A 27969-nucleotide genomic window follows, 5' to 3' on the forward strand; every position below is an offset into this window, starting at 1 on the left:
AGAAGGAAGGAAGGAAGGAAGGAAGGAAGGAAGGAAGGAAGGAAGGAAGGAAACTTAAAAAACAAGAAGGAGAGAAGTCCAGCACAATCTTACTAGTCTGAACCAGTGAACATTCCCCAGATTCACCATTCTATAAATTCATTGAGTAATTGTGCAAATCCCCTGGACAACTGTCAGATAGTCTTCATCTCCCCTCCCTCCCAACCCCCCATGGAAAATCTCATTACATTAAAAGTGCAGGATTAAGTTAAAAGTGCAGTAGAGAATGCCACCATGTTTTTGTAAAAAAGCTGGGCATCAATATGCATTGCATTTGCTCGTATTTTCGTGGATACCCAAACTGGAAGTATAACAGGTAACCACGACAGTGTCTATCAGGAGTGGGACACAAGGCTAGTGGGTGCAGGTGTGTGGGCGAGACAGGGTAGAAGGGAGATTCTTCCTTGGATGCTTTGCTTTTTTTATATCTTCTGATATTTGAGCCAAGTGAATGTGCTGCCTACCTAAAAAATGAAATGAGAGAATGAGAATATTAAAAATTATTATTTTATTATAGTTAAATTTGCCAACATATAGTATAACACCCAGTGCTCATCCCATCAAGTGCCCTCCTCAGTGCCTGTCACCCAATTATCCCAACCCTCCGCCCACCTCCCTTCCAGCAACCCTTTGTACGTTTCCCAGAGGTAGGAGCGTCTCATAGTTTGTCTCCTTCTCTAATTTTTCCCACTCATTTTCCCTCTGATTATTTAAATGGCAGCCAGCAGAAGCCCTTTGGTCCTTCATCAGATTGAGAGAGAAAGTGGAGAGGAGGTAGAAGGAGACCCAACCTCCTTCCCTCCATTCCAGCCTCCTACTTTTTCCCTTCCCTCCCTGAAAGTCACTACATCTGACATCTCAGTGCTCAGCAGAAGGTGAGGCTCTGACAGCTGCCTGGCCCTGGGAATGAGAATAGGAAAGCTCCAAACTAGAAACCTGAAAGCAACCTTTCAGTGAAGATAGGAAGAGAAGCACTTGGCAGGGAGAAGCACCCAAGGGTCTGTGAAGTGTACCAGTTAAGAGCAGCTGATCTGTGGTCAAAACTTTAAGGTAATGCCTCTTCCTCTTGAGCCTTGTTTCCACATCCCTGAAGCTGGCATGGGGTAGACCCATTGATAGCAGAGACAGCACCCAGCCCAGACCTAGAGGAGGGACAGAGCTCAGGATGTTGTTCTGCTTAACCTCACTCTGTGGCCACTGCTCAAAGCAGCCTTCGCCTCCAAACAAAGCATGGTGGAAAAGAATCATAGACACAATAGGATTTCAGCAAGCTCTATAAATGATCATTGGACAATCTGGGATGTGTTTCTGTCCTTTCAAAATAGCACAATGGAGGGAGGAAAAAGCCTGCTTTGAAACCAGAAAGACAGGCTTCCTTCCCAAACTTTTCTACATGCTAACCTTTCAGACAGATTGTTTAGTCTCTCTGCTCCTGAGTTTCTTCATTTACTAAATAGAAAGACCCCAAGACCTACCTTTTGAGGCCGGCATGTGTGTCATACTGGGCCTGGGCGAGAGGTGGCACCCAGGAAAGGGAACTCTGCATTAAAGTGCAAACCTAGGGATGATAGTTACAAACCAGAATCCAAGTAAATAAGTAACTTCTTCCAGCCAATATTTTGCTAGCTACTATCATCAATTTTACATTTAATTCTTTGCGTTAACCAGAAGCTATGATTTGTTGTTATTGTTTGTGCATTTTGTTTGTTTTAGGCATAATATTTGCACTAATGTTGGCAAGAGTGCCACGGGACCAATGTTGAACACATCTTACTCTCTCCCAGTGAAAATAGTATTAACCACGAGCATTATTCCTCCAACTCTCAGGAATCTGACGTACACCTCAGAGAGGACCCAGTATATTTGATGCTTGCAGGATATCATTTTTTAACACTTCCTTGTCCATAGTATAAAATTAGTGTCAGTTATACTCATGTTGTATGAGTAATGACCATTATTTTTTGATGTATTTGTTATCTTTAGGTGTTAAACAATTAACTGAAAAAGAAGAAAGTTCTATTTTAAGCATGTTATTCAAAATTCAGTAAAATATTTCATTTGAGAACTAATATTTGCACTTACTGCGCAAAAGTGTTATGTTTTGGAGTTACTGTTTTAAATTTCAAGCCCCAAATCTCCAAGGGGTCTCATGGGGTAACAATTAAAATAATTTGGGCTTTGAGTTTTCATCTTTAATTCACTAAGCTATCATTGTTTATTTTAAATCTGCTATTTAAACACAGACTATGCAGTATCACAGGAGTTGGAGACACATACAATGCCCAAAGCCAGCTTGAACAATTCCAGACCATTACACATTTACTCTCAAAACAAACATGTAACTGAGTCCATGCACATTGGAGATCCACTAAATAACAGAAGGAGTCTCCAAATTAACTTCCATGGAGAATATAGTCCTTACTAAAGAGTAAGAAACAAAACCATTCTAATTTGAAACTAACATATGTATTATTATGTATTTTTAAATCTCAAAAGTAATTTTAATAATCATTTAGAATATAGGCAAGCAAAAAGGTGTTTTTGGTTAGAAGTATTTTATCACTGACATGGTTTAGAACTGCCCAACCATGGTGATAACAAAAAGCAAACCACCTTTTCATTGCTTTTATTGTTTTAAAATTCTCAACAGATATTGCTTGCACCCAGAGCAGACCACTTCTACCCATATCTCCCTGTATATGGGCCCTCACCCACCCATCAATCCAGCCACCAGGGTCCCTGATTCTAAACTTTAGCACATTGAAAGAAGAGACTCATGTTCATCAAAAGAGCACTTGTTGTTGAAGCTATTCCCATGCTCTTCTTTTCATATGTCAGGCCATTTGGCCTTGGGATTGGTTTATATGCAATCTATAACATCTTTGTTGAAATTTGAAACAAGAGGATGTTGCCAAGGGAAAGCTGACTGGTTGACTAGCAGTGAAGTGTCTCATTTAGCATGGCATTAGATTGAAGAATTTACTATGTCTCAAGTTTATTTGACAGCCTTACAGGTCTAGAAAGTGGGTTTTTCCACTACTCCCAGAGGAAGTATTGAAGATGCTTCAGTATTGAAACCAATGAATAATACAGAAGGGTCAGTGTATTCATTACAGTGGGGAACACGGGATTCCCATGACCACAAGGCCAACTCATCTGTAGGGGTTTTTCCTTGTGTTGGATCTTTGCTACCCTTTCTATATTTGGAGACTTTTCTCTTCAAGAGTGGCATCTCTCAAGGTAGGGTCCAAGAGCATGCTTTCCCAGATACCCTTGAAGCTAAGGAAAATCCATGGAACCTAGACTTTTCTAATCAGACATGAGATTTTTGACCTAACACTGCACAGAATCTGATTTTTTTTTTTAAGAGGATGGCATTGAGGGTGCTTTTAAAGCAATGGTGCCCAATGACTGAGTATTTGCTTTCCAGTATTAATTGTGCACTCTCCCATATCTCTAACCATGGTGACAATAGTGGGATTGTCTCTGGAGCAATCCCATCATGAGATCTGCTTCAGGCTGCAGAGCACTCCCTCTGGCCCTCCCAGACAGTATGTGAGCTACTCCAGATCCTGTAATGATTTAGTTGGAATGGGTCTTGTTATTTCCAGTATCCTAAGAAGTCAGGTTAGTGATTAGAAGGTCAGATATGAGTATATATGTAAGTAGACAGTAGTAAGGGATATTTTATGTGAACAAGATAATAACTGTTTATAAGAAAGTACCTTGCTATGATTTCACTATGTCTCCCAAATAGATATTCTACACCAAACCATAATACACATGTATTGGCAGATTTTTATTCTCTTAAATCCACTTTTTATGCTATAATAAATATGTTCTTTCTTGTACTATATTAATGTCACTGGTTAAATTACAAGTCAAGCAGCTGTTCCCATGGGCTGATATTTCCCATTTAATTTTACTTGAGTAGTCTAATTTATTTCTACTTAATTCTGCAATCTTATTTCTAGACTCCCATGGGCCAACTCCTCCCACTTAATTTTATTTAATTAGTCTAATTTATTTCTATTTAATTAATCCACATTATTTATAGGTTATTGGTGGTCATCTCACTGGTACCTTCATATACCATGTACAGTTGATATGAGTTTTTGAAGTCTTTTTTTTTCAGGATTTCTAAAGACAAGATGGATTAATTTCAGTGTGAACCAAGGCCACCACTCAAAGCAATCAGGTTTCCCCATTCTCCCTCTCACAAATTCACTACAAGCTCTTTAATAGTGCAACAAATTCAATGACTGGAACACTTTTAATTAAGGCTGCCATTTTGTATCAAAGTAACAGACCTAACCAAAAATCAAATGTAAGTCACTACAACATTGGCTAAAACTTACTCATCCACCTCCAAAGTTGTGTCATATACCTAGACATTGACTGATAAGAGGTTCTGCTGAGCAAAAACGACTCACTGTTGGTCAATCAGCTCCTGACAGGCTGTTTTCAAGCAGCCCTGGCAAAGGCAGAGAGATAAACAAATTTCCCCTTGAATTCCATGAATTCTGAAATTCCAGATCAGGCTCCTATGGGACGGACCTTTATATAACTGGATATACTTAAGTTATTTTGTTATCTTACCAAAAATTATTGCCAGGCAAAGTAATTGTGGGCCATATAGAATACCAAACTTCTAATACACATTTTCTGTTAATATCATTTTATTTATTGTGTGGTCTGTCTTTGTTCTATTTTAGCTTTACAAGGTGAATCAAAGTTTACCTAGAAAGATGCTTTTGATAAGTTCACCGCATTCAGAAGATTTGTCAGCTGTCAAAAGTTTTCCCTGAGCTTTCAAACATCCTGCTTTATTTTTGACAAGAAAATGTTCACTAAGCCATTTAAATCATAGACCAAGAGTAAGCCAGATGTTTAAAAGGGAATATTCTACATGGAGCCAGGATGGAACTTCTTTTAAAAAAAAATAATATACTTAGGCTAGAAAAGAGTTTTTCTTGTATCACGTATAAGAAAGAAATTTTGAATGAAAATTAAATGTTCTTTCCATTTTGACATAGCAGAATACTTAAAAATGAAGTTTTCCTTCCATTATTTTTTCCTATCCTAGATTTCAAGAGAATGACTAAAAATTTTAAACTCCTAAAATTATTAACTACCAGACCCAGGAACCTTGTAGAACACTATAGTGTCCATCAGGTGGTATTATCATAGAAGCACATTGTAACCAAAATGTCTCCATGGCCATTATCTTGTCCAGTATTACCCAAACTTCAATAATTCACCTGCCACTTCAGTATTTTTGTCATATTGTGAATTATCTACACTTTTTTTAAGTATCTTTCTATAAAACAACACACTTTTTATACTTATGTAAAATTGACTTTGCCTTAAGTATTAATATCCCATAGAGTCAAGGACTTGATGTATGTGATGATGACTAGTTAAATGCTCATCAATTTAATTTTCTCTCCTTAGTGACACAGGAAGACTGCCTTTCCCAACCTCCCTGCCTTAGGTTGGCCCCATGTGACTGGATTCTGGCCAATGCAATCTGGGCAGAAGTGAAACACTTACAAAACTGGTCCCTAAAACATCCCACATGTTCTCCTTTGCTCTCATTCTGCCACCTGTGTAACTGGAAACAAAGGATTCTGAAATGGCAGCATTTGGCACCCTAATTGCTAATAGGAGTGTTGGCCAGAAGAGAATCCAGCTCTGCACCAGACTTTACATGAACAGAAAAAAAAAAAAAAAAGATTATTGTACTAAGCTGCTAAGAATTTTTTAGTTGCATTTGGGGTCCCCAAAACCACCCTGGATTCAATGATTCAATAGAAGAACTTACAAAACTTAGAAAGCTGTCATATTCATAGTTATGGTCCATTATAATGAAAAGATAAAGAATCAAATCAGAAAAGGATAAGGCACACAGGGCAGAGTCCAGGAGAGATCAGGCACAAGAATCCAGTTGTCCCTTCCCAGTTGAGTCCTGTGACCAGCATTCTCCCATCACCGATAGTGACAACATGCATGAAGTATTACCAACCAAGGAAATTCACCCAAGCCTTGGTGTCCAGGGATCTCATTACACAGGCATAGCTGATCTCCCATGTGGCTGACCTTAGTTCCATCTCCTCCAGAGGTCAAGCTAATAGTCTGTGGCCTGAGATCACACTGTGAACATAAACTACCTGATGTGGCACAGGCCTCAGGTAAACAAAAACACTCTTAACAAACAGGTTGTTCCAAGGGCTTAGAGGTTATCAACCAGGAGCTGGGAAAGAAGCAAAACTTTCTTTGGAATGTAGAGTTTGAACTACCCAGACCTGCTGAGTTAATCCTTTATTGTATATTATCCTATTTGTTACACAGTATGGCCTAACCTACCCTGACCAATGTAACATATAAATTACAGGTTTGTCTAATACAAAATGAAAATACTCAAAGGGTGAAATAAGTGTTTGCTCTTGTACTTTTTAATTTTTTTAATTTAATTTTATTTTTTTGCTCTTGTACTTTTTAAAATTATCTTGTATACCTCCAGTAGTACACATACCATACTTTGGGAAACATTGATTTGATCTAATCTCAGTTTATTGATTTTTTTATAATAAATTTATTTTTTATTGGTGTTCAATTGATTTTTTTAAGAGAGTTTTTTTATTTATTCATTTGAGAAAGAGAGAGAGAGTGTGAACAAGAGCATGAGTAGAGAGGGAGAGTCAGAGGAAGAGAGAGAAGCAGACTTTCTGTTGAGAAAGAGCAGGGAGCCCAACCTGGGGCTCGATCTCAGGACCCCAGGATCATGACCTAAGCCAAAAGCAGATGCTTAACTGACTGAGCCACCCAGGTGCCCCAACCTCACTTTAAAATGTATGAAAGGTAAAATAAATAAATAAATAAATAAATAAATAAATAAATAAATAAATAAAATGTATGAAAGGTAAGGAGACCCACTCCATTGTTGATCTTCCTCCAGGAGGAGGGACAGTAGTATGGAAGGGAACATTGTTGAGGAAAGTGGGATCCAATAAGTTCTCCCACAGTTCCTTCAGGAAAGATGTACAAAGACTATGATAAAATGTTTCCAAGAGCTCTCAGCGTCTGACTCCCATCAATCACTGGTCTCTGGATTGTTTAGATAAACTTGGTACATCCTGCTTTGAAAGATTTATTATAAGGATTGTGATAGTTAATTTTATGTGTCAACTTCACCAGGCCATGGAGAGCCCAGATATTTGGCTATAAACATTATTTCTGGGTGTGTCTGGGGGTGGGTGGTTCTGGATGAGATTATTATTTGAATTGGTAGGCTAAATAAAGCAGGCTGTCCTCCCCAGTGTGGGTGGGCCTCTATTGAAGGCCTGTGTAGAAAAAAGGCTAATTAAGAGAAGTTTCTGCCTGGCTATCTTGAGTCAAAACATCCATCTTCTCCTGCCTATGGACTTAGACTCAGACTGTAACTTACACCATCAGTTCTCTTGATTCTCAGGCCTTTGGACTTAAACTAGAATTATACCATGGGATCTCCAGCTTACTGGCTGCAGATTGTGGAATTCCCAGCCTCCATCATCATATGAGCCAATGCCTTAGTAAAGATAGATGATGATAGATAGATAGATAGATAGATAGATAGATAGATAGATAGATGATAGATAGATACATATATACATACATACATACATGATAGATCGATCTCCTATTGATTCTTTTCTCTGGAGAACACAGACTTGGTGTCAATAAACCAAGTGCTAACCAAGCCTCAATACTCCTTTTTTTTTTCTTTCTCTCTCTCTTTTGCCCCCTTTCCCTTTCTTTCTGTCTCTCTCCACTTTTTTCTGGAATACACTTCATTAAAATCTCTTCTGTGAGGATCATCCTCTTGATTTTTGTTCCTTTACAGCCTGCTAAGGTGAAGAGAAGGCAAGGGCATGACTCTGGCCTAACCCGATGTGACATTACAAACCCAGAGTCCTTAACCACCTGATTTAGGTGGTTTCAGTTTCTACGTCTTATGTTCAAAATCCAAGAAAGAAAAATGAGGTCCAGCTTGACCCAATGAGCTGTGACTATAGGATAGCAGGGAAGGTGGTCAAATGACATGAACAAAAGAGATGGGGTGGGCGAGATGTTGATAAGTGTAGCTAGTATGATAGAGAATCATGAAATAATAGAACAAGGACTGAAAACCCATCCTCCAAGTGAACTACAGATGTTCCAGAATGAGAATCTGTCCCTCCACTTGAAAATTTCATTTTATCTAAACTAACCTTTTCTTCAAAGGGTCAATCCAATTACTTGGGACAAACACCAGTGGCTCTCTGACACTCCCATCAATCCTCAGAGGAGATATCTGAAAGGGGGAGGGGAGATGAAAAGAGAAGTGGAGTCTCAGTTTCATGGGAAGTCCAAATGGCTGCTGTGCATGGGCTGCAGTTTAGAATTACAGTTCAGGGCACCTGGGTGGCTCAGTCCGTTAAGCATCTGCCTTGGGCTCAGGTCATGATCCCAGGTTCCTGGGATCAAGCCCCATATCAGGCTCCCTCCTCAGCACTTCACCTGCTCAGCAGGGAGCCTGCTTCTCCATCTCCCTCTGCCCCTCCCTACCCACTTGTGCTTTCTCTCTGTCTCTCAAATAAATATCTTTAAAAAATAAAATTACAGTTCAATGGGCCTGGATCCTATTAGTTCATGGGATACTCCTGATATTCCCACTTCTCTGTATTTGAGAGGCCTGTGAAGGGCTATTATGGTTCTACTACCAGTTTGTTCTCAAAGCCATTTTCATTTCCTAAGTGCCAAGTGTATATAAATTTGGCCATTGACCAACAACAGCAGATTTCTGTTTCTGGTTTTGTTTTTGTTCTTTAACTCCAGCTTGCTCCATTTCAGAGTTCCCTGAGAGAGAGGACAAATGTGTGCAAACTCTCTCCTGGGAGCCCACATGATACAGTTCCTTAGCCAAAATTATGAAATCCCAAAGCTCTGAAAATGAAAAATTTCACAAAATAGGTGTAGAATCATTTGGCAACCAAATAGTAAGGCCATTCGTACTTTTATTTATCCTATTTAGTTTCAATGTTGATGTTTCACTGCTGAAATATTAATGGATTTGATTACAGGGTGCTGCTCTAGACCCCACAGGGAGTATTAAGTAATATATGGAATATGCATCATGTCCCCATTCTGTACCGTACTGAATTTCAACACACATCTGGCCTTTTTGATAAGAAATCAAGGACTTATTCAATAGAAAAAGTAAGACTTTCGGCTCGGACAGACAGACCTACATTTGAATGAATCCCTTTGCTGGTTGTGTAGCAAGTGACTTAGCTTCTCTAAACATCAGTTTCCTTTTCTTTGAGTAAAGATCACAATCATAGCTACCACTTGGTCCAAGTGGGAGGTGTATCAGATGAGACAAGTTGCCTAAGGAATTTGACACTCTTCCTGGTACTGGTCAGGGGCACAACAAAAGCTTCTTTTCTTCCCCTAATAACACCCCTCCCTTGCCACAGAATCCAGGCACTGTGCTATGAAAATCAAAACACAGAAAGTAGAGAAGAGAAAAAAACTCACTCCCAATAAAAAAGAGGGCACGAAAGCAGAAAGTGACAGGATAATTTGTCAGAACTGTCATCCTGCTAATAAAGAGTAAGGTACTCAAATGTGGCTGTGAATGAAGACCAATAATAACCAAGTTCTACTCTATGTATCTCTTTATGCTTCTCTAGGATTGATTTTTTTTTATGACCTATTAACCGATTCTAGCAATTGGTGCAATTATGTGGGCGGGTGGGTAATTTCCTTTCTCCGTTGGTCCTGTCCATCCTGGTAAGTGATTGGTTGTAAACAACACAGCACTATTGACCATATTGACTTTCAGAATCCCACACTTTGCTTTATTATTTGGTCCCCTTTTGAGATGAATTTTTTACTTAAAGACTTCACCACACTCCAGCTAACAGCAAAGGCCATAAAGTGTCAGAACATTTTCTTCTTAATGTGAAATCTATGTACATTGAAAGCACAGGAACATGTATATTAGTTTAATGAACTTTGCTGAAACCTTAGAAGAAAATCAGGAAGCAGTTGTATACAGAGTTTTGACTTCTATTTTAATGATATTTTTAATAAATTGAAGTTCCAAAAAAGAGTCTTTGTGCTTTTAGTCTTCTCAAGTACAAACCATCGTTGATTGCTACCTTCTATGTATAGTTTAAAAACAGGGTGAGGCAGCCTTTCCAATCCCCAGAAAGAGTGCTGGGATCTATTAATCATGCCTTCCATGGCACAGAGTTTGGAAATGGCACCACGTATGCCCCAAGTTTGCAAATTCCACTTTATATTTTTCAAGCATTTCTCTGTATTCATCAATCTACCCATGCATGCATGTATGCATCCAACCATCCATCCATCTATCCATCCAGAGTCTTTTCTCTGTCAAGGTGTGAACTAACCTAGGGATAAAAAGATGAGTAAGACACAGTCCCCATTGGGTGAGACAGATGAGCTTATCATTTGAGTTCATGATTGACTAAAATAATGTTTTCTTATTATATTAAAAACCGCAGGGCAGCCTCTACCTCTGCCTCCCTCTGTCTCTGTCTTATGAATAAATAAATGAAATCTTTAAAAACAAAAGTGAAGCCTCGTCAGCATTATTGGAGCTCAAACGCTGCTCCTTAAGGAGGGTGAGATCTGTTACCTGGAGGCCTCTTTGTTACTGAGAGAGCTGAGATGAGTATGGTACTCAGGGATAGAGGTAGCTGGTAGGACAGGAATTCTGTATAATAAAAGGACAGGAAGTATGAGGCTTCTGAGGGAAACTGAAGAAAATAGAGATTGGCACCAGCAAAACTGAGCTCTGAGTGAAGGGAAATGTTGAGAACTCCAACACCTAGTAGCTGTGTGGGAAAGGAGAGTTTCATGGGATGAAGTCATGACATCTAGGATCAGAGGAGGTTTTAGAGGTGAAGTAGCCTTTGGGCAAAGGTTTAAAGAAGTTCTAGTTACTACTGTTGCATAATAAGGCATCTTGAAACTTAGTGGCTTAAAACAACAATTATTATTCCTCACAGTTTGTGCACAACAGGAATTTGGGGAAAATGTGGTGGATGGCTTTGGCTCAGGACCAGATGGTGGCTGAAGCTAGAACAGTGTAGGTTGAGGGGAAAGGAACTGAGAGTGGCAGGAAAATGCTCTTCATATAGCCCTGGGATTTCTCCATGTGGTCTCTCCATGTGAGCTAGTTTGACCTTCCTTACAACATGGCAGCTATAGGGCAGCTGGGCTACTTATAAGGTGGTCCAGGCTCCAGACTGAGTCTCTGGTCCAGTGCACAAGATTTAAGTGGCATTGCCTCTCATTATCTAACCTTGAAATCATACCACATCAACCACATTCTATTAGTTACAAGAGAGTTATAGATTTGCCCAGATTCAGAAGAGGGGATATGATGGGGGAGTAGCAGGTTTCCAAAGAGCAGGAGGGATGGGGGGTATTGTTATGTTCACCTTTGGAAAATGCATCTATCACAAAAAGTGATGGAAGTCGAGGGTTGAGAAATCTGACCCTACTTGACTACTTGAGTGCTCACTGCTCCTGCAAGCAGCCAAACCAACCAACTCCTGGTCTCACTGAGTGAGAAATCAGAGAGAGAATAATCAGGCACCTCTTCACAGTATGCACCCAATGCCACCATCAATAGACTGCCTCACTTTCCAGCCCCTCTGAGCCTTCACTGCTACCTGTAGTCCAAGTTCTGCTCACTGTCACCCACTGCACTGAGGCTGAAGCTGATTGCCTTTTGTTTACTGTCCTAATTTCCTATGACTTCCATACCAAAATCATAAATTAAGTGCCTTATAGCAGTAGAAATATGTGCTGGATGCCAGGAGTCTGAAGTCAAGGTATAGGCAGGGACATACTCCCCCCTGAAGCTTTTGAGGAAGAATCCTCCTATGCCTCTCCTTGGTGTCTGGTGGTTGTTGGGAATCCCTGGCATTCTCAGTTTGCAGCTGCCCCTTTCCATCTTTGCCTCTGTAACCACAGGAGCCCTTCCCTCTTTTCATAAGGACACCAGTCACTAAATTAGAGCCCACATGAATCCAGTATGATCATATTTTAACCTGATTATATCTGTGAAGACCTCATTTCCAAATAATATCACATTCAAAATACTAGGAGTTAGGATTTGGACATATTTTGAGGAGAAACACCAGTCAACCCACAACACTTGCCATTGGGCCATGGAAGTTCTAGAGTCACCTCAAGGCACTAGAACTGTCTCTCCTTCCCAGCCTCAGCCCATATACCCCTTTCAAAGTAAAGCCACCACCTCCTCCCAGAACACAACTTAAAGAGACTCTTTTAGTCACACGTAGTTTGGCAAGAACTTCATCAATCTCTCTGCCACTATCTTTTCTTTATTTCAACATCTCCTACAGCATTAGTGTGTGGATTCACACACGTACATATGCTCACACTTGATAGAGGCACCTGATTCCTGACCACAGAGAATGGGGTTCAGAGCCACACACAGGGATTATTGATTTTCTCTCTCTTGGCTTTTTATTAGTGCCCACAATTGCTTTTTGTCCTGATGGCTTTCTTTAGAATGAGGTTTGTTAGAAGAAGAATCCCTACTTTTTTGTTTAGTGCTCATGGAATCCCAAGAGGCTTTCTGGATCACCTTACATTGTCTTAGGACCATCAGTCGAGAGGGACTTTCATGAGCCCGGAGACATGCTCTGCAGAACAAATCCTAACAGGCCTGATTTCAATCAAGTGGCACAAGTCTATAGATGAAAGACTAGCCTGTATTTTTCAGGTTCAACCTGAAAAAGAAATAGAGCTACAAGTCCAGTTTGTGGATGTCCCAGCGTTAATGAAGATGAGACTCACTACATTGTGACAGACTAGTCTTTTTAAAGGGCCACATTCAGACCCTTCTCTGGGAGACCCTGCCTGCCCCTTGTACTATCCTGCTCTGAGATAGAAAATCATCCACACGTCAACTTGTTCACAACCATGACCTAAGCACATGGCCCCACAAGAAGGGATTCAGCAATCCTTACTTAGACCTCATTTATGTGCATATTACAGCTGATATCCCAAAATAAAGTCATTACAGCACATTTATTTCTGCAAATGGAATAACTATAGCATTGCAAATTTGTTAAAGTAGTTTTCTTCATGTCTAAAGAATTCTCTACTTGCCTGGATAGTCCTGTATGGAGTGAGTATCAAGTATTCCTCCTCCCTTAACTTGGAAATTGAATTCAAATCATAATTGATCTGAATAGAAATACAGAACACCATTGGAGAAATAGAACTCAGCCATGACAACAAGCCTAACTCATATCTGTTTAAAAGAAAAGGGGATATCAGTCATAGGGACTTAGAAGTAGGAGTTACAGCCACCCCATCCACACCAGCTCTGCACTGGGTTCGTAAGGTGGTTTATCACCATTACAGGCTATGAAGCCTGATGCCACCTGAATCTGAGGCATATTCCTGCTGTACTTTGCCCTGGTCCATGCCATCCCATGACTTTCAGAAAGTCTGGTTTCCTCTCAGTTCACACATAGGGAGAGAATATGCTGAGATTTCTGAAATAGGTTTTTGTATCAGTTAGTTTTCTTAGCCTATTTTGTTTTTACATAGAGCCAGTGGGGTTTTTGAAATTCCTAAACAGAGATAGGTGAAAAAATAAAATCTTATCCAGGTGAGAACTATTTCTTCCCCTTTCAAAGTCATTAATGCAAATTACCTTCAAGTGAGTTTTAATATTTAATTCATTGTATGTACTGACAGAGGAAACATGATACTTACACTTCTGATGATCTTCTCTATCACCTGGCTTTGAGAAGATCTCAATGGTTCTCCAGTTTTTAATGAGGCCACTGAAGCTCTTAAAAGCACACTTTTGCATGTACGGATTATCACATATTTAATAACGCACTGAGAGGTTGGACAAGCCTATGTTTAAGAACTCAGATCACAGAATCAGCCAGAATTGGATTTGAATTTTAGTTCTGCAATTTGGTAGCTGTGTGACTTTTGAGAAATTACTTAACTTTTGTGAGTTCAATTTCCACAGTGCTAAGTAGGAATAATAAAGACTGCCTCCAATGGACAATGGAAAACTTAAATGAGATAAAATGTGTAACTTGTATCCATCAACTATGTAACTAACAGCCCTAAAATCTCAGTGGCCCAACAAAAACATAAATAGAGCATTGCCTCATGCTCCATGTCCAACTCAGGACGTGCTCCTGTCTATGCCACCTTTCCTCCAGAACCAAAGCTAATGAAGCCACCATGATCTAGAGTGTCACCATTCACCACAACAGGGAGAAGGGAGCTTGTAAAGTTGTACACTAGCTCTGAAAGGCTTCCAGCTGGAAGTAACACATGTCCCTTCTGTTCACATTTCACTGGCCAAGCCTAATCCAATAGCCATACCTATCTGTAGGAAAGAAGTGTAATCTGACCACATGCCCAGAAGGTTGAAAATCAGAACTGTTAGCAGCAACACTAATGTTGGCCATACATGCTAAGCACAGGCTCTGGTGATGTAGGATATTTGGATCCTTCAATTTTAACTCAGTGGACAACCTGGCCCTAGAGTATGATCCAAGTAAAACATTGGTGCTGTGTTAACAAATACAAACACTTTAATACAGAATCTGTTCAACCAATATTGGTTGGGCCTCCTACATGCCAAGCTCTCTTTAAGACCCCACAGACTGAGAAGTGAGCCAAACCCTTTGGAGCTAATATTCTGGCCAAATTGGTAAACAACTAAATAGATAGATATAATAATATCAGGAAATAATGATTCCTATGAGAAAAAAAGAAGGGAAGGAGGTAGAAAGTGAGTGGGTAGTACAAGTTCTCCCTGAGGAGTGATAGTTAGTTGGGGCTACCATGAAGTGAAAGTGAGCTAGGTGATAACTACAGGAAGAACATTCCAGGCAAAGGAAGGGCCCAAGTAACATATGCTTGGTCTGTGTCAAACACAGCAAGGAAGCTGAAGCAGCTGGAACATGGACCACAGTGGGGAGGAAATGAGAGCACAAGGGGTCAAGTATCAGGCCATGGAGGGCCAAGGGCTCAGCAAGAACTTGGGCCTTGAGCTGAGACAGTACCCCTGAAGCCTGATGTACAGAAAGGAGGCCTGAGTAGCACCAACAGTAAGGAGCAACCTCCAGTAAGTGAATTTAACTCCTGGATTAGTTAAATGATATCCAATTTTTTCCATTTAATTTCTATCTTAATAAATTTGTTTTCATTGAAATTAATTTTTCTTATAAAATTTACAGCATAAAGAAATTTACAGGATAAATTTAGCCCACTAATTGGCTTTATATTCATATCAAATTTTACAAAATCTAGTACCTGCCATTGTGACATATTTGTTGTTATTTTGTCTGGTCTTTCTGTGACCAATATTTTTCCCAGATTCATTTTTTTTTCACAAATATTTGATTTTTCCATCATAATTGCTCACTCAAAAAAAATTACTGTGTGGAATTTTAGCCATTGCCTTTTTTTTAATTTATTTTTTATTGGTGTTCAATTTACCAACATACAGAATAACCCCCAGTGCCCGTCACCCATTCACTCCCACCCCCCGCCCTCCTCCCCTTCTACCACCCCTAGTTCGTTTCCCAGAGTTAGCAGTCTTTACGTTCTGTCTCCCTTTCTGATATTTCCCACACATTTCTTCTCCCTTCCCTTATATTCCCTTTCACTATTATTTATATTCCCCAAATGAATGAGAACATATAATGTTTGTCCTTCTCCGACTGACTTACTTCACTCAGCATAATACCCTCCAGTTCCATCCACGTTGAAGCAAATGGTGGGTATTTGTCATTGGACATCCACATGCAGAAGAATGAAACTAGACCACTCTCTTTCACCATACACAAAGATAAACTCAAAATGGATGAAAGATCTAAATGTGAGACAAGATTCCATCAAAATCCTAGAGGAGAACACAGGCAACACCCTTTTTGAACTCAGTCACAGTAACTTCTTGCAAGATACATCCACGAAGGCAAAAGAAACAAAAGCAAAAATGAACTATTGGGACTTCATCAAGATAAGAAGCTTTTGCACAGCAAAGGATACAGTCAACAAAACTCAAAGACAACCTACAGAATGGGAGAAGATATTTGCAAATGATATATCAGATAAAGGGCTAGTTTCCAAGATCTATAAAGAACTTATTAAACTCAACAGCAAAGAAACAAACAATCCAATCATGAAATGGGCAAAAGACATGAAGAGAAATCTCACAGAGGAAGACATAGACATGGCCAACACGCACATGAGAAAATGTCCTGCATCACTTGCCATCAGGGAAATACAAATCAAAACCACAACGAGATACCACCTCACACCAGTGAGAATGGGGAAAATTAACAAGGCAGGAAACAACAAATGTTGGAGAGGATGCGGAGAAAAGGGAACCATTGCCTTTTTTTATTTTGTGTTGGTTATTTCTACTTATGCAAATTTTCCCCAGGTCAGTTTTTGCAGTTTTCTACATAACTACCTAGATTAATGCTTTAGTAAGACTGATACTTTAGCTAGCCAATTGTTTTTGCTTTGTTTTGCATTACTTACATATGCCAGTAATATCATGAATTCGATTTAAAAAGAAAAAAAAACAGTTCCTACTGATTTCTGCCTTAGCCTGTTTAGGCTGCTATAACAAAATACCACAGGGTGGGTTGCTTATAAACAACAGAAATTCATTTCTCACACTTCTGGAGGCTAGAAGTTCAAAATCAAGATGTCAGCAGTATAGGTTCTAGTGAAGGCCCTCTTCCAGTTGTGGACTGCTGACTTCTGACAATGTCATCACATGCTAGAAGGAATGAGCTAGCTCTCAGAGGCCCCTTAATAAGTACACTAACCCCATTCATGAAGGCTCCACTTGCATGACTTAAGAACCTCCCAAAGGGCTCATCTCTTAACATCATCATCTTTGGGAGTTAGGTTTTCCATATACAAATTTGGGAGGACACAAACATTTAGACCATAACAGCTTTAGAGCAAAGAACAAAGTGAAGGATCTAGAACCAAAAGGTCAAAATAATGGAGTGAAAGCCTCCTGCTTTTAGCATGCATCAAATGAGCAGAAAATGATAATCATTATTGTCTCATGTTACAGGTGAGGACTACACATCTGCATTCCCACTTATGTACTCCAAAGTAAAGATTTGTGTTTATGTTTTTTATTGCTAATGACAAGCATTACCAGCCTGAGTAGGACTCTATGACTTAATTTCACTCATCAGTACAAGAAAGTGTCTCTGAACTGAAAAACAAAATATGGAAAATCAAATTTACCCACAGAATTTATTTTATTTTTACTCATAGGTACAAATGATTTTAGTCAAGGTTGATATAAAAAGATAACCTTTTCAGTCACAGCCCTAATTAAATGGCTCAGCATTCTTTCTTGATACAGAGTTCAGGGCTTCATCTTTAACCTGTGATCATCATACTGATCTTCAAGGATGCTAAGAGACTTGAGTCTACAGAGTTAGAAGATTCCTGAAGACTCCACGTCTTCTCCAGAAGTATAGGGGAGGAAACCTAAAATTATTCAGCACTTATATAGGTATTTTGTGTTTATCAAATCATCTATTATTCAAAACATCCTGATGAGGCAAGAGTTTGTCCCCCTGTTTTAGAGACAAGGAAATCAAAGTTCTAGGAGATACAGTAACCAGCCCAAGGTCACATGACTGGTGCATAATGGCAGAGTCAGGACATAAAATCCAGAGGCTGACCTGCCCCTAGAGCTCTTGTATTTTAATACCACCTAGCCCAGCTTCATAAAGATTTGTATTTCATAGCACCAGAGGGTACCTTTTCCTTGGAGACTCTGCTAAGCATTTCCTACTGCAAACTTCCAACCCTACATCTTTCTTTCCATGTCAGGAAGGATTATTATGAAGTGACAATGTCCACTTGCTCACTTTTGAGCTAATGTAGGGTACTCATGACCAACAATGGAAATTTGAGGTATGTATCTCTTAAAATATATATATTCTCAGAACTATCCCTAGGCAATGGAACATTTACAAAAGCATTCCAGACATGCTATTGCACTCTGTGACACACTATAGTAAACACTATTGTGCACCCCTGCATAGTGATTTCTGAGCCACCTTGTTCTAGATTTGCATCTCAAGAAAATAAATCCTAATTTTCCAGGCTCTGTGACATACATGCCATGTCACATAACCTGAAGTCTCCTATATCATTTGGCCTATTATATATATTACAACTCAAGTTCACTCACTTTGTCAAAATAAGTCATTCTTTTGAAATCAACTGCAACAACTTAAAAAAATTAACAAAGAATCTTTTTTTTTCATGCCTCTTTATCCAACCAGGGAGATCTATTTTAAACAGCCACTCAAAATGTATTAATAATAAAAGCCAACAAATGTGCTTTCTTTGACTTAATGATCTGAAAAGCTCCCAGTTAATGGCAGTCACTGATTTTCAGCTTTCCTCCTTGGTAGACAGAGAAACTGACCATCAAGGACTGGGCCTGGCCCATCTGATTTATTGATACCATTGTATGCTGTCACTTACTCATAAGCATTGCAAATGCTGAACATTATATGAAGAGGACCAGTACACTAAATTATAGATGGCCAGTATGGAGAAGTATAATATATGAGGTCCCATCAGCACAGTGTCAGAGCAACCTTTCAAATAAAAGTCTCTGCTTTAATGAGCACCAAAGGCCCATCCACATTAGGCATATGAACTAGAGAGAAATAAATCAGAGGATCACAATTTATAATCCAAAAGAGGTGCATCAAGTTTGGGAGGAGACTAATTGCTGAGTTAAGAAGGCAAAGCAGTTCAGCATGTTAAAACACAAAATCACCAGATAGTACTTGTCTAAGTATCCTCATGAAGTCTTTGTATTCATCTAAAAGTCCACTATCAATAGAATATAAAAATATATATAAGGAATGAGTAAGCTGAAGAATAGTGTGTTGGGTGGATTCCCTAAGGCACTAACCTGAATGATTTCTCTGGCCTGGAGTGGAATGAAGGAGCGGGGGTGGGAGGAGGTTGGGTGTAGAACCATCAGAAAGGCAATTCTGGGACCTCTTTGCATTGTGTATATAAATCATTAAACATCAGACAAATGATTTAACACTAATACAAACATGGGTTCCCAGAGAATTAAATTTTCCTTCCCACAAATGAGTCAGAATAAAAGTGAACTGACCACACCATCGTCTACCAAGTGCCAGGAAGTATGATGCCAGTACAAAATATACCTTGTCAGGATTGATGTGACTGTATTTAAAATCATCCATGCACCCATAAAATTCCTGAACCCAGTCAGTATCTTTCCAAAACAGAATAATGAAGCCAGCTCTCATCTGATACACAGGTCCCAAAGGCCACATCTATGACCTGGGCTCACCATGAGGGAATTTGAAACATTTTAGAGCAAAAGCAAAGATGAAGATTACCCATGGTGCTCCTTAAGAACTTAACCTTTAGTCTGAAATTATACTCTTCCCAATAAATGGCACAGAATACTTCTCCTTTTAAAATAATGACATTCGAGGGAGGGGCAAGATGGCAGAAGAGTAGGGTCCCCAAGTCACCTGTCTCCACCAAATTACCTAGATAACCTTCAAATTATCCTGAAAATCTACGAATTCGGCCTGAGATTTAAAGAGAGAACAGCTGGAACGCTACAGTGAGAAGAGTTCGCGCTTCTATCAAGGTAGGAAGACGGGGAAAAAAGAAATAAAGAAACAAAAGGCCTCCAAGGAGGAGGGGCTCCAAGAGGAGCCGGGCTGAGGCCGGGGCGAGTGTCCCCAGGACAGGAGAGCCCCGTCCCGGAGGAGCAGGAGCTGCACCGACCTTCCCGGGCGGAAAGGGGCTCGCAGGGAGTTGGAGCAGGACCCCAGGAGGGCAGGGGTGCCCTCGGGTTCCCTGGGACACTAACAGGCACCTGCGCCCCAGGAGAGTGCGCCGAGCTCCCTGAGGGCTGCAGCGCGCACAGCGGGACCCGGAGCAGCTTGGGGGGGCTCGGGCGGCGGCTCCGCGGAGGGGGCTGCGGGGCGGGAGCAGCTGGGGGGGGGGGCTCGGGCAGAGGAAGAGGCTCCGCGCGGAGGGGGCTGTGCTGCCGGGAGCGCGAATCCAACAGCACAGGCCGGGAGCATAGGGCGCCGGGACACAGCCCAGGATCCAGCCTCCCCCCGGGACAGGCAGAGGCCGGGAGGGCCCAGGACAGCAAGGACGCTCCTGCCCCGAGCTGAGCAGATCAGCGGCCCCACCCCGGAGCCTCCAGGCCCTGCAGACGGAGAGCTCCGGAGCTACTGCAGTTACTGCGGGAGCTGACGCCAGGGCTCCAGAGCTGGCCCCGCCAGTGGGGTTGTTCCTCCTGGGGCCTCATGGGGTAAACACCCCCCACTGAGCCCTGCACCAGGTGGGGGCAGAGCAGCTCCCCCAAGTGCTAACACCTAAAAATCAGAACAGCAGCCCCCTCCCCCAGAACCAGCTAGACGGACAAGTTCCAGGGGAAGTCAAGGGACTTAAAGTACACAGAATCAGAAGATACCCCCCCTGTTTTGGGTTTTTTTCTTTTTTCTTTTTTTTTGCTTTTTTTTTTTTTTTTTTTTGCTTTTTGATTTCTGTTTGCTTCCCCCACCCTTTTTTCCCCTTTCTTTTTCAAAAACCTCCCAAGACACCAAAGTCCAGGGCCAGATGGCTTCCCAGGGGAATTCTATCAAACGTTTAAAGAAGAAACCATATCTATTCTCCTAAAGCTGTTTGGAAAGATAGAAAGGGAGTACTTCCAAATTCGTTCTATGAGGCCAGCATCACCTTAATTCCAAAACCAAAGACCCCACCAAAAAGGAGAATTACAGACCAATATCCCTGATGAACATGGATGCAAAAATTCCCAACAAGATACTAGCCAATAAGATCCAACAATACATTAAGAAAATTATTCACCATGACCAAGTAGGATTTATCCCCGGGACACAAGGCTGGTTCAACACCCGTAAAACAATCAATGTGATTCATCATATCAGCAAGAGAAAAAGCAGGACCATATGATCCTCTCATTAGATGCAGAGAAAGCATTTGACAAAATACAGCAACCATTCCTGATCAAAACTCTTCCGAGTGTAGGGGTAAAGGGAACATTCCTCAACATCTTAAGCAAATATTCTCAATAGGGAAGCACTGGGAGCCTTTCCCCTAAGATCAGGAACAAGACAGGGATGTCCACTCTCACCACTGCTCTTCAACTAGTACTGGAAGTCCTCGCCTCAGCAATCAGACAACAAAAAGACATTAAAGGCATTCAAATTGGCAAAGAAAAAGTCAAACTCTCCCTCTTCGCCGATGACATGATATTCTACATAGAAAACCCAAAAGCCTCCACCCCAAGATTGCTAGAACTCATACAGCAATTTGGTAGCGTGGCAGGATACAAAATCAGTGCCCAGAAGTCAGTGGAATTTCTATACACTAACAAGGAGACTGAAGAAAGAGAAATTAAGGAGTCAATCCCATTTACAATTGCACCCAAAAGCATAAGATACCTAGGAATAAACCTAACCAAAGATGTAAAGGATCTATACCCTCAAAACTATAGAACACTTCTGAAAGAAATTGAGGAAGATACAAAGAGATGGAAAAATATTCCATGCTCATGGATTGGCAGAATTAATATTGTGAAAATGTCAATGTTACCCAGGGCAATTTACACGTTTAATGCAATCCCTGTCAAAATACCATTACCATGAACTTTCTTCAGAGAGTTAGAACAAATTATTTTAAGATTTGTGTGGAACCAGAAAACACCCTGGATATCCAGGGGAATTTTAAAAAAGAAAACCATATCTGGGGGCATCACAATGCCAGATTTCAGGTTGTACTACAAAGCTGTGGTCATCAAGACCGTGTGGTACTGGCACAAAAACAGACACATAGATCAATGGAACAGAATAGAGAACCCAGAAGTGGACCCTCAACTTTATGGTCAACTAATATTCGATAAAGGAGGAAAGACTATCCATTGGAAGAAAGACAGTCTCTTCAATAAAAGGTGCTGGGAAAATTGGACATCCACATGCAGAAGAATGAAACTAGACCACTCTCTTTCTCCATACACAAAGATAAACTCAAAATGGATGAAAGATCTAAGTGTGAGACAAGATTCCATCAAAATCCTAGAGGAGAACACAGGCAACACCCTTTTTGAACTCAGTCACAGTAACTTCTTGCAAGATACATCCACGAAGGGAATAGAAACAAAAGCAAAAATGAACTATTGGGACTTCATCAAGATAAGAAGCTTTTGCACAGCAAAGGATACAGTCAACAAAACTCAAAGACAACCTACAGAATGGGAGAAGATATTTGCAAATGATATATCAGATAAAGGGCTAGTTTCCAAGATCTATAAAGAACTTATTAAACTCGACACCAAAGAAACAAACAATCCAATCATGAAATGGGCAAAAGACACGAAGAGAAATCTCACAGAGGAAGACATAGACATGGCCAACATGCACATGAGAAAATGCTCCGCATCACTTGCCATCAGGGAAATACAAATCAAAACCACAATGAGATACCACCTCACACCAGTGAGAATGGGGAAAATTAACAAGGCAGGAAACCACAAATGTTGGAGAGGATGCGGAGAAAAGGGAACCCTCTTACACTGTTGGTGGGAATGTGAACTGGTGCAGCCACTCTGGAAAACTGTGTGGAGGTTCCTCAAAGAGTTAAAAATAGACCTGCCCTACGACCCAGCAATTGCACTGTTGGGGATTTACCCCAAAGATACAGATGCAATGAAATGCCGGGACACCTGCACCCCGATGTTTATAGCAGCAATGGCCAGAATAGCCAAACTGTGGAAGGAGCCTCGTTGTCCATCGAAAGATGAATGGATAAAGAAGATGTGGTTTATGTATACAATGGAATATTACTCAGCCATTAGAAATGACAAATACCCACCATTTGCTTCAACGTGGATGGAACTGGAGGGTATTATGCTGAGTGAAGTAAGTCAGTCGGAGAAGGACAAACATTATATGTTCTCATTCATTTGGGGAATATAAATAATAGTGAAAGGGAATATAAGGGAAGGGAGAAGAAATGTGTGGGAAATATCAGAAAGGGAGACAGAACATAAAGACTGCTAACTCTGGGAAACGAACTAGGGGTGGTAGAAGGGGAGGAGGGCAGGGGGTGGGGGTGAATGGGTGATGGGCACCGGGGGTTATTCTGTATGTTGGTAAATTGAACACCAATAAAAAATAAATTAAAAAAATAATAATAAAATAAAATAAAATAATGACATTCGGGCAGCCCAGGTGGCTCAGCAGTCTAGTGCCTCCTTCAGCTCAGGGCGTGATCCTGGAGACCAGGAATTGAGTCCCATATCAGGTTCCCTGCATGGAGCCTGCTTCTCCCTCTCTCTCTCTCTCTCTCTCTCTCTCTCTCTCTCTCTCTGTGTGTGTCTCGCAAATAAATAAAATCTTTAAAAAAAATAATATAATATAATAAAATAATGACATTCAGGGACATTCAGGTGGCACAGTGGTTTAGCACCTGCCTTTGGCCCAGGCCATGATCCTGGAGACCCAGGATCGAGTCCCACATTGGGCTCCCTACATGGAGCCTGCTTCTCTCTCTGTGTCTGTCATGAATAAATAAATAAAATCTATTAAATAATAATAATGACATTCAGTTTGTAGTCACCAAGGTCCTTTTAGTCTAATATCCTTGGTTCAGCAAAATAAAAAGTTAACAATTTTATGTTGAACACAATTTTTAGAAATTTATCAGCCCATAAGATTCAAAAATCTAAAAATAATCATTTAATATTCTAAAGTAGCCCAGCTCTATATATCAACATATACCCAGGTAAGGATGGATAAATGTCTTCTCTGTTCATTTTGCAACTTGAATGTGGTGAGAGGAAAGAGCCACCCGGTATAACCTAACTTAGAGGATTGGTCCTGGCTTCAAGCTTGGTGAATCCTGTAAATGATGATCTCTCAAGCATTCATACTAAGGCAAGTGATTATCTGGAATACAATGGTGACCTCCCTTTGTTTTCTATCTTGTCTTAGTATCTCAGACAAGTTGAAGATTCTTCCCACACCCTGGACTAATAGTTTCTTGACCTTTTTCATTTAAGTTCTGTTCCACATCAGCTACCTAAAGTCAATGAACCTCGTTTTCACTTGTATGATGGAACTCTCCTTCCTTTGATCTCACAGCAAGGCAGGGAAGCCCAGTAACTGAGAAGTGATGATTGGACATGACACCTCCCAAGGCTTGGTCAACAGAAGAGGGCTTTGAAGTGAACCTCACATTCCAGAAGGAGAATTTTGATGGACTTTTTGCATAATGTGCAGTCAAGGTTATTACTAGTGGGGGCCATGAGTCTCTTATGCTCAGATGAACTGCATGGTGAGATAGTGGACCATTTTTAGCAACTTAATCAAGATCAAAGGGAAAAATTAAAAACCAAAACAAATAAAGATAAAAAAAAAAAAAAAGTAATCTTCAAACCAAGAGCACATCCCAGGCTGGGGTCAAAGGGACTTCAAAGTCACAGGAGGAGCCTGCCAATGAGAATGCACCTGTCTTTATTTTAGCCATTCCTCTGCCTGTATACTGTCCCTCCTCCATCTCATTCTGTAAGTTCAAATTCCCCCAATTCTCCAGGGCTCAGCTAGAAACTATTTCTCATAATAAGCCTTCCTGGCCCTCGGTGACAAATTCTCTCTTCCTCTTAGTATAATCACAGTGCTGAATTATATTTCTCTTATCAGAGGAATGCCCATAATTTCCTACTTCGTATTATTGGTTTTTTTTTTATTTTTATTTATTTATGATAGTCACAGAGAGAGAGAGAGAGAGAGAGAGGCAGAGACACAGGCAGAGGGAGAAGCAGGCTCCATGCACCGGGAGCCCGATGTGAGATTGGATCCTGGGTCTCCAGGATCGCGCCCTGGGCCAAAGGCAGGCGCCAAACCACTGCACCACCCAGGGATCCCCGTATTATTGGTTTTAAGAGCACTATTTCTCTTACCATTTTGAAAGAATCACAAGACCAGAATCATGTTTGATTCATCTTTGTATATGGTTGATGTTCAATAATTACTTGTTGAATGGAAATATGAATGAATGGATGAATATAAAATGGCATATATTCACTTTAAACTTCCTCCAACTCCACAATGGCATTTTTAATTCTCTGCTTCCTTGTATTTCCTTACATGGCATCAGTAGGCAACTCTGATGTCTCTGGGAAGACAAAAACAACTAAGTTGTTGATGATGCTGGTAAGGGGCAATTACAAAAATTTCACCTTTGGTTCCTGTAGCCACTTCTGGATTTTCCAACAGTTTTCACACACACACACACACGCACACACACACACAAGAAAAGAAAAATCATTTCATTTATTCTAACTACTACCCTGTCATGGGAGAAATAGAAGCAACAGAGGAATATACTCCCCATACAGCAGGTGGAAAAGCTGAGGTTTTACGAGATGTGGTAACTTATCTGAAGTCACATTAATGACAAGTAGCAAACAAAGTTTCAAATAGGCTTAGTCTTTTGGAGAGAAAACACATCTGGGGATGCTTACCTCGTGGGATCCAGTAGTAGAGTGGGGTCAACAAGATAAAGGAAGCCATGTTAAGAAATGGTCTTTGAGAGAGGAAGATAATCCATGTGAAATAAACAAGGACTGTATTAATCCCCCCCCCAAAAAAAACCCCACCAAAATTTGCTGACATGCCCATAATTGTAAGGAACCCAAGTTTTGCTTTTGAAGGCTGTGGTTGGCATGTCCATGCGAGGTACTCCTCAAAAGTCCCAAGGCATTTGAAATAGAGGAAGTCAAACTTCAATGTTGTGGTTCATTCATTTATTTGGCAAGCATGATTTGGGGGATTATTCTACTAGAAGTTGAAGAGATAATTCTTGCTTCTGATTCAAGGACTGCAAACCAATAGACACTTTAGCAGAAGGAAAGGGAGAAAGGAATTCCTTTAGAGGGAAACAAAAGTTTCAAAAATCAAACTTTTTTCAACTCAACATGCTGGATCCAGGTTTGGAATACATGTTTCCTGACTCTTTAGTTCTTGGTTGGCTCTCTGCTTTTGTTGGAAAGGGGAACTGAGGAGAATGAGGTTGACTTAAGCTCCACATAAGGTCATGGGCAAAGAAGAGCTAGGGGTTATGAGAGTTAAATCCCACATCTAATGTTTTAGCCATTAAACAAAGCTTTCTCCTAGTGATAGCAGCCATATTACTTTCTTTCCCTTTACACCAAAAAGGCCCAAAATTCAAAGCCCAGTCCTGCTGTAGCCCTGTACCAAAGCAGCACCCTTCGCCATCTGCAGTGCTTCTCTGGGGCCAGCCTATACATTTGCAAAGCAAAGCTCTCCAAACCAGAATTGTATAAGTTCTCACCAATAGACCAGTTTTCATCTGCCTCAAATTCAAATTACTAATTGTCTTTTGATCACATATCATGTGGTGGGAAAATGAATTCTGAAAAAAGTATGCTCTGTTAGCAAGCAGCAAAACAACAGGTGCTCAATTCACAAGTCATAATCTGTTTTTCATTGCATATCTGAAAGCTCTTCACCCAACTCTAGGCTTTTAATACATAGACAGACTATTTTTCTGTTCTTGGTGTTTCCCAACAGAAGGAGAGAATGATGTGTGTCTTGCTCACCATTGCATTCCTCACACAGTGGCTGGCACGTAGCAGAAGCCCAATAAATATTTGTTGAATATTGGTGTACACACATGTGCATGAAAAAGCCTGCAATGTAACCGCAATCTTGCAATACTCATTCCTCATGGAAAGACCCTCTGGATTTCCACAGAAATTCCCTTGGTTTAGGAGGGCAGAGGGCAAGGGTGGGGGCTGCTTGCTTCTGTTTTCCCAGAAGTCCCAGTGACAGTGCACTTGGATGTTGGACGCCTATGAGGACCTAAATATGTCCACTCACACTGATGAGCATGTTTGTATGCAATTGCCTCCTTTAAGAGACATTTAGGCAATTGAACCAATTGTATCAGCTACATGAAGGCTGCCCTTGGGACACCTGGACACTGGGCAGCTTGCGGAAATCTGCTGCTGCTTTAAGTCACTATCTAGGAAAAGGAGCAAATTTCTCTACAAACCCCCAAGACTGTTTTGCCCTGGTGCTGTGACAGGGAACAGTGACAAGGAAGAAAGGGCATGGAGTCACCATCTGTTGAGTGCCTGTTTTATGACAAGCATGTCACTGGCTGTTTTACCTGCATTATCTCATCAGAAATTGGTGCTGTCATCCCCATATCAGAAATGAGAAAGCTGAGCCTTTGAAAGGTCAAGGTAGTTTGCCCAAGGATTTTCAGTTCAAAGGGGCAGAACTGAGATGTAAACTCAGATTTGTTTGAAGCCAAACCCCATGTTCTCTCCACCACCTCATTCTGTTTGCTGAAAGAAAAACTAGATTCCACATCCAACTCTTTTCTTGCTTTCTGAGAATAGCACCTTACCTGCAGCTGAGCATGTGGCCTTCCTGTTTCAATGATAGCTTGCTGGTCTAGTAAAATAAGCCAGGGAAGGCACCAGAAGTCAAGGTTGTGGCACTCCCTTCGATGTACACACCTGCTCCCTCCCTTTCCCCCTTTTTACTCTCTTTATTTTTCTTCTGACTTTCTGTATCTTTCTGCCTATATCTTGGGTTTGCAGTGACAGCCCTGTGACCCTCAAAGCTAAAACATGTGCCAAGTCCTGGCACTGAATAGCTTAATTTAATTAGGTCCTGAGATGACCAAGTTCACTGCTGACATCATTTCTCAGAATCCCGTGGGGCACTTTCTGTTGCA

The 27969-nt window shown here is 40.7% G+C and overlaps 1 long non-coding RNA gene across 1 annotated transcript; it reads right to left on the minus strand.

Annotated features, from left to right (window-relative positions):
- On the minus strand, nucleotides 1–27920 carry LOC144288236 (uncharacterized). Its single transcript, XR_013356239.1, has 5 exons — nucleotides 27637–27920; nucleotides 25160–25374; nucleotides 8289–8371; nucleotides 1511–1597; nucleotides 1–499 (listed from the first exon to the last, which is right to left on the minus strand). It is a non-coding gene; the product is annotated as an uncharacterized LOC144288236 (long non-coding RNA).
- Between the last annotated feature and the right edge of the window lie 49 nt (nucleotides 27921–27969).

Source organism: Canis aureus, chromosome 1, assembly GCF_053574225.1.
Source record: "Canis aureus isolate CA01 chromosome 1, VMU_Caureus_v.1.0, whole genome shotgun sequence".
Classification (NCBI taxonomy): domain Eukaryota; kingdom Metazoa; phylum Chordata; class Mammalia; order Carnivora; family Canidae; genus Canis; species Canis aureus.